This window comes from Leuciscus leuciscus (assembly GCF_965113295.1).
Source record: "Leuciscus leuciscus genome assembly, chromosome: 21".
Classification (NCBI taxonomy): Eukaryota; Metazoa; Chordata; class Actinopteri; order Cypriniformes; family Leuciscidae; genus Leuciscus; species Leuciscus leuciscus.
In genome coordinates, this window is record NC_138745.1 from 12,239,728 (window position 1) to 12,248,412 (window position 8,685).

Consider the following 8,685-nt stretch of genomic DNA (forward strand, 5'->3'; position numbering starts at 1 on the left):
AAACGAAGTGTTTTGATGTTATACAAATAAATGAGAATTGAAAAGAGATGGCAGGTAACTGTTGCATCAAATACAGGCACTTTACATTACACTATGCCATATGATACTGTAAACAGAGACTGTAGCATGGTAGAAACTGTTAAATTACTGACATTACAAACTGACTCTTCGTCTGAAAAGGTCATTATATCTTCTTCACACCTTACAGTTTTTTGTTTTTTTTTATTGCTTGGACCCATTTGTCAATACTTAGGTCACTTTTTTTCAAAACTCTTCACACAGTGAGCACACAATCAGTCTATGTGGGCTAAAATGAAAAAGAAAAGAAAAAGAGAATAAAATAAAATAAAATAAACTAAGAGAGATTCATGTAATGCAGGCAAAAGCACACCGCAGTGAATGGGTTCAACTTTAAGGGGAGGCAGAATTAGATCTAAGGATCAGTTGGAGGCTGTTACCAGTTAGCTGAGCTGAGTATTCAACATTTTAAAAAACATAATCTAAACTGTAATAGAAAGTAGTCTTTGATAATGTCTAAAAAAATTTATAAAAAATACCAGCCCAGAATGCATACTGTTATAACTAATACAATAGAACAATACAAGCATAACAGAAAACCCCCAGAAAATGGGTTAGTCCAATGGCGATTTTTAGATACAGATACACACACACACACAAACACAGACTCACACACAAACACACACTATATGACAGCTATGTGTTTGTTTAATTATCAAGCGTGATACCAAATTAGTATAGGCCTACCAGATTAATAGCGCAATAGGGTCTTAAAAAATCTTCACAGAACTGAAGAGAACATCTCTATAATTTTTTAGAAACCAGGGAAAATGCTCGCTCGACATTGGAGACAGGCAGAACAAGAAGTTTTATGGCACTTTGCGCTAATTCCTGGAAACACTTGTGTCCTCCTGCATCTTGACTTCCAGCCAAAACTTGTCAATGTCCTTGATAATCAGAGAAGCTTGCTGATGCCACATTCCTCCATTGAGATTTTAATGTATCAATCGTGAAATAAGATAAACTGGCAAGTCCTCTACTCCAGGCCTATTTATGGTGGACATCACAGATTTTGGGCACAGGAGAACCAGTTTGCACAATATTTCCATTGAAGCAGGTAAGCGCAATTGGTTCTGCTTTACAAATTATTTCAGAAAATCCAGACAACGTGATGCGATTCTCTCCTTCACGTCGGCGACTAACCTATTTTCCTCCAGGTGGTCTGCATCCAGAGGGGAGAGGAATATTCTAGATTAATTGCTCATGCGCAAGATGCTCGGTTTGAGAATGCATCTAACAGTTGCCATACAGTCTATCTGGGTCTCTAAACACACCAAGCGTGTTTCCTGTTTCCACCTAAAAGCATTTATTCACAGCATTTATTTCCATTAAAATGTAAGATGGCACAGAGAATGTCATGCAGCCACGGTGCTGAGCTCTCAAATTCTTCTGTTTTTGTTTGTTTGTTCTGTGTTAAGTCAGTCTTCTTCTATAAGGTTTAACAGAGACTAGACAAACTCCTTAACAATAAGCAACACATACCAGTCAATATGTTTTCCGGTTTTTGATTATTCAGACGTTTTGTTGAACATTCTAGTCGGAGGGGCAGCGTGTAATGAGTAGTCTACTAGTAATGAGGAATGATTTTGTCCAGCAGGTGGCAGTTATGTATTGTATAAAATTAAGTGTATTTGCTAAGAAAGGAGAGTTGTAATTTGTATATGCTGTGTGTTCCACATGGAATAAAGACGCCAGCCCCAGCCATCCTTTTCTCTTTATTTGTTGTCTCTGAAATAATACATGGTACCAGGAGTGGGGTAAGAAAGAATGCAATGGATGCCATTAGACCACCGGGGTCATGGAAGTTGTGTGGAAATGTTGAGGAAAATTGGAGGACTTTCAAATAACAGTTCAAGTTGTATGTTGCCACTATTGGACAAGGGGCTGCTGTGGATGAAAGAAAGATTTCCCTGTTACTTACTACTGCTGGAGCAGATGCCGTGGAGGTCTATAACACCTTTATTTTTGAGGAAGAGGCAGATAAGAAGAAAATGAAGCTCTAAGTTCTGCCGGGAAGACTCAATTGTTACGTCACTTATTAACTTCTCATCTATCCAATCATATTCCTATACTTGTGGTATAAAAGATTGGTACTTACACACGTCTGAGTTCGCAGATGCTGACGCTTTAATTCACCTCCATCCTCCCCACCACCACCACCAAGATGGGTCTTTCCCTCCATCCACCCCACCACCACCAGGATGGTCCCTTCCTATACCTCGCAGGGTGGTCGGCTGCGCCCCTGCCTTCGTCTTCAGGCAGGATATGCAGATCCGGATCCTCGGATTGCAAGATACGGACGGGGCCTACGCCAAAGAACTTGATTGCTTGTTGGGCTGTTAATGTTTAATTGTTACAGTATTTATTCTCCCGAGTCTTTCTGGTAGAACTGGAGAAGGTATTGGAAAAATGTAATGCTCACTGATTGTCAAAGAAGAATGAGACATATGACGATATGTATTCGGATCGCGAATGCAGCATGAAGGAGAGGCTTTTGATTGCTTTCTTACAGACCTCAAGACAAAGGCAAAAAAGTTTTTTTTAAATAACAAAAAATTGAGAGATTCATTGATTCGTGCTCAGATTGTTTTTGTATATGAGAAGAAACTGAGAGAAAGATTGTTACGAGAATCAGAACTTACCTTGGATTATGCTGTCATATTGTGCCAATCCAGTGAATTAGCGAGACTGCAAGTGCAGTAGTTTGATGTGGCTAATTCTTCAGCGATGTCATCTCAGAGTACAGCAGTAGATGCCATTTCATTCAGAGACAAGAAAAGAGGTAACTTAAGAAACATTAGAGGTAATGACAACGAAACATTTCCTTGCAAATGTGGGACCAAACATAAGTTCAGACAGTGCCCTGCCTTTGGTAAAAGATGTTCTAAGTGCAATAGACCAAACCACTTTACAAAAATTTGCTTTTCAAAAGACTTTAAGAGTGAAAATAAAGTGCATGTAGTAGAGGATGCAGATGACAGTGACACCTTGAATTATTAATTTTATGTGCAGATGGTTTCCGAAGAGTATACAAATCAGGATGATGCAAAAGGGGTATCCAGTGAGAATTCAGTGAAGTCTTCCAAGTGGATTGTTCCTCTTGTGGCTAATGGGACAATAGTGCCTTTTAAATTAAACAATGGTGCAAAAGTTAATTTAATTAACATCAGAGATGGGAAAACATTAAAAGAAAGATCTCTAATTCAAAAAACGTACAGTTCCCCTCAAAGCCTACAATGGACAATCAATTGAAACACAAGGAGAAGGCTATGTAATTAAAAATACAAGTAAAAGGAAAGACGCAACATTTGATGTTTGTTGTAGTTCCCAATAGCCATGAATCTCTTCTAGGAGATGGAGCTTGTGAAGACCTTCAGTTGGTTAAAATAGTGTATCAAGTCAACATGGAAAGTCTTGTAGACTGTTTGTGACAATGTTACTGACATTGTGAAACAATTTCCATATGTTTTTGAAGGTCAAGGCACATTGCCATTTACCTATAAATATAATTGAAAGATGATGCTACACCAGTCAAACATGCTCCTCGGTGGGTCCCTGCCCCTCTGCGAGACATTTTGAGGCAAGAATTGGATCGCATGACACAGTTAGGAGTCATACAACGCATTGAACAACCTACAGATTGGGTGAACTCCTTGAGTGTGCTAAGACCCTAAAGACCTTAATGATCTTGAATCAATAGAGAACACTACCAGATACCCACCCATAAAGAGATCATTAGTGAAATGTCGGGTGCCAAGTTTTTTAGTAAATTAGATGCATCTCAAGGGTTCTGGCAGATCCGATTGGATTCTGACAGTAGCAAAAATTGTACATTTAATATGCCCTTTGGAAGATATTGTTTTCTTTGACATCCATTTGGGATTTGAAGGTCTAGAGCAGGGATAGACAACTTCGGTCCTGGAGGGCCACTGTCCAGCAGAGTTTAGCTCCAACCCTAATTAAACACACCTGAACAAAGCAATCAATGTTTTCAGGATTACTAGATAGATACAGGCAGATAGATACACCAATTGTCTCCTACGCCCACAAGAGGTGGCAAGCGAGGTGTTCACGTCATGCCTGCCGAGCCTGCCGAGCCAGCCGAGCCAGAGACTGTTCACGCCAGGTCAGCCGCCTGTGTCTTCGGACAAGATGGCCGCTGCAGTACAGTAGACAATTCAGTACTTTTTTCCTCTAACATTAAGTATTGCTTTTAGAATTCGAATATAATTCGAATTTCACGAGTTCACACGTACATGAAATCAGATGTAGTATTTTAAGCGTATTTGGCATGCTGTCCGGGGGAGGGCTCCGAGCTCGGAATTTGGCCTTAACCCAGAATACTCCCCCTTTTTACTGGGATAGAAACCAGCTGAGAGTGAGGTGATGGGGTGATGGAGGGATGCTGTGAAACTTGACATGAGACAGAGGTGAGGAAAGGCTTTATTTATACCGGCTTCCTCTTGTGCTGATCAAACAAACCCGTAATCAAGCTCAACTTGATCTGCAGCGAGTGCTGAGCGCTTTTTGTTGACAATGTTTCCAGCTGATAAAAACACACGCTCAGTTCTGACCGATGCCAGGTGTGGTCGAGTATGTCTTTGCCAGCCGCGCAATATGTGCATATACCGCACGATTTTTGCCACCAACCGAGAGGGGTTTCATCAGCAGGAAGCCTTTTCCCACCATTTATCAAATAAACAACGCAACCGCACCGCGCTGTGTACTACAGCTAACAGAAAAAACCCGCGTCATTTACGTCATCATCTGATCATGTCTCGCGCACCTCTTGACACACCAAAATGCACGGGCGCGTTCCGGGACTGATCCCGGCAATGTTACTAGATCCCCATCCCGGCATCGATCCCGGCATCAATCCCGGGACGTGTTTGCGTTCACACAGAAGGCAATTTACTGCAATTTTCCGGTGTGAAAGGTACGGTGGCCGAGAGAGCTCAACGCGCTGCAACTGAAGAAAACACATGCAAATAGAAAAACACCTGCAAATTAAGAAAACATCTTCATCAGTTTCACAACCCATGTGTGCTCCAAATACTCACAACACAACCAAATAGAAACACGCTGCAAAAGTTCACAACACAACAAAATACAGAAACGCGCTGCAAAAGTTCACAACACAACCAAATACAGAAATGCACTGCAAAAGTTCACAACACAAACAAATACAGAAACGCGCTGCAAATAGAACAGAACACAACGGAAATGTTTCCGGGGAACCCAATAAGTGACGGACCCGGCTGGGACGTGCTTACAGCTGTCTACTTTTATTTATTTATTTTTTGCAAAACATACAGAGATGACACGTTTATGACATACAACTTTGTATACATTATATAAAATGTATTTACAATATGTTCAATGTCATAAGAATACTAAAAAGAACAATGAGCTGAAGACTAAAATAAATAAATAAATAAATAAATAAATAAATAAATAAAGAGAGAGAAAAAGAACATGAGTGTGATGTGGTTCAAGGTTGTAGGTCAGGGAAGGAAGAAGACAGGGGTCGGCGAATACTGGGACACTCGTTTTATTAGCAGGTTTTCAAAATCAATAAAAGGTTGCGCACAGAGCGCCTTCACCGTACACACAGGCACAGCACAAAGCAAAAATAAAACGTCCAGATTCTCGTGTCAGTCTCTTTGTAAAGGTAGGCAGCAGACAAGGTCCCAGTCTAGCTCTCTCTCTCTCTCTCTCATTCCCGCCGGCTTATATCCGGTCTCTCCACGCCAATTACTGCAATCAGACACAGGTGTTTATCATTTGCACTTGACCTACTTACTCACCGCTCGGCTCCGTCCTCTCTCTCCCGCTACAGACTTCGCAAAACCACGCCCCCCTCACCACATACCCCCACCGCCCGACTCAGGCCGGGGAGCCATCCGGTCTGCAGCCTCCCCCCCCCTCCTCCTGGAGAGGAAGTCAGCCACAGCCATCTGTGCACCCGGCCTGTGGATCACCTGGAACTTAAAAGGCTGTAAAGCTAGATACCAACGGGTGATCCGCGCGTTGGTATCCTTCATGCGGTGGAGCCACTGCAGGGGAGCGTGGTCCGAACAGAGGGTGAACTCCCGCCCCAGGAGGTAGTAGCGGAGGGTGAGAACGGCCCATCTGATGGCCAAACACTCCTTCTCTATGGTGCTGTACATCGTCTCTCTCTTAGAGAGCTTCCGACTGATGTACAGCACCGGCCGCTCTTCACCCTCCACCTCCTGGGACAGGACCGCGCCCATCCCTCTGTCCGACGCGTCCGTCTGTAGAATAAAAGGGAGAGAAAAGTCAGGAGCATGTAAGAGCGGCCCGCCACATAGAGCAGCCTTTATTTGAGTAAAAGCCTGCTGGCACTGCTCCGTCCACTGGACCGTATCTGGTACCTCCTTTTTAGTTAGATCAGTCAGCGGGCTGGCGAGGTCCGAATAATTAGGTACAAACCTTCTGTAATATCCCGCCAGCCCCAGGAACTGTCTAACCTCCTTTTTGGTCTTTGGTCTTGGACAGGTCGCAACTGCTGCGGTCTTATCAATTTGGGGACGCACCTGTCCATGACCTAAGTGGAAGCCCAGATATCTTACCTCCACACGCCCAACTGCACACTTCTTCGGGTTGGCCGTGAGCCCCGCCCTTCTCAGCGTCTTCAGGACAGCCCGCAAGTGCTGCATATGACGCTGCCAATCCCCACTATAGATGATGATATCATCCAAGTAGGCAGCGGCATATGCAGCATGCGGCCGGAGAATTCTGTCCATCAGACGCTGAAAGGTGGCTGGAGCCCCGAACAAGCCGAAAGGAAGAGTAACAAATTGGTGTAATCCGAACGGCGTTGTGAAAGCTGTTTTTTCTTTGGACATAGGAGATAAGGGGATCTGCCAATAACCCTTCGTTAAGTCCAGTGTCGAATAAAATCGAGCAGTCCCTAGCCGATCAAGCAATTCGTCAACCCTTGGCATTGGATAAGCGTCGAATTTCGACACAGCATTCACCTTGCGATAGTCCACACAGAATCGAACCGAGCCGTCGGTTTTAGGCACTAAAACTATCGGGCTCACCCAGTCACTGTTGGACTCTTCTATTACTCCCATGTCTAACATTGCCTCTAATTCGCTCTGAACTACTTTTTTTTTGTGTTCTGGCAAACGATACGGCCGGCTGCGTACAACCACGCCCGGCTCTGTCTCAACGTGGTGCTGAATGAGGTCAGTCTGACCAGGCAGGGGCGAGAACACATCAGCAAATTCTGCTTGTAACCTTTTTACATCAGAGAGCTGGGAGGGTGAGAGGTGGTCTCCACCAGGGGCCAGAGCGAGAGATTGAGTTTTTAGACTCGCCTCTGGCCCGAGATCCTCCTCTCCGCTCACCACCGTCGCCAGCATCACTGATTCCACCTCTGACCATTTTTTAAGTAGGTTGAGGTGATAGACTTGATGTGCTCCGCCCCTATCTGTTCGAGCTACCTCATAGTTAAGATCTCCAATTCGCCGTGTGACCTCGAAGGGTCCTTGCCACTTTGCGAGTAATTTCGAGCTAGAAGTAGGGAGTAATACAAGTACTTTATCTCCCGGTGCAAATTGACGAAGTCTAGCCCCCCTGTTGTACAGCCGACTTTGTTTGTCCTGGGCCTGTAGCAAATTCTCCATTGATAGCCGCCCCAAAGTGTGGAGTTTTGCTCTCAGATCCAGGACATACTGAATTTCGTTTTTACTATTCGAAGGTCCGTCCTCCCAAGTTTCTCTAAGGACGTCTAACACCCCGCGGGGCTGACGTCCATAAAGAAGCTCGAAGGGGGAAAACCCCGTGGAGGCTTGCGGGACCTCCCGTACAGCGAACAAGAGGGGTTCTAACCACTTATCCCAATTTTTGGCGTCTTCCTGTACGAACTTCCGAATCATGGTTTTTAACGTGCGATTAAATCGTTCCACCAGCCCGTCAGTTTGTGGGTGATAGACGCTGGTGCGAATCGATTTAATGCCCAGTAATTCGTAAAGTTCGCGAATCGTACGTGACATAAACGCCGTGCCTTGATCGGTGAGAATCTCTTTCGGGATTCCCACCCGGGAGATTAATTGAAACAGTGCGCTCGCCACACTCTTAGCGGAAATAGTGCGGAGCGGTACTGCTTCAGGATACCGCGTTGCATAATCCACCATGACTAAAGCAAAGCGGTGTCCCCGTGCCGACCGTTCTAATGGCCCGATGAGGTCCATACCAATTCGCTCGAAGGGGACCTGCATTAATGGGAGAGGGCACAATGGTGCTTTTGGGTTGGCCGGTGGATTCACCAACTGACATTCACGGCAAGACGCGCACCACTTGCGCACATTCTCGTGAATGCCCGGCCAGAAAAATCGGGCTATGAGACGGTTTAGTGTAGCTGTTTGTCCTAAATGCCCGGCCATCGGATTACAATGAGCCGCCTGGAAAAGCATTTCCCGGCGGCTTTTAGGTATTAACAACTGAGTTGTATCCTGCTTTGACTGGGCGTCTTGGGTCACCCGATACAACTTATCTTTTAAAATTGCAAAGTAAGGATAGGAGAGCGGTTGGTCAGGGTGGAGTAGTTGGCCGTCTATAGAGCGGACCTGATCAAAA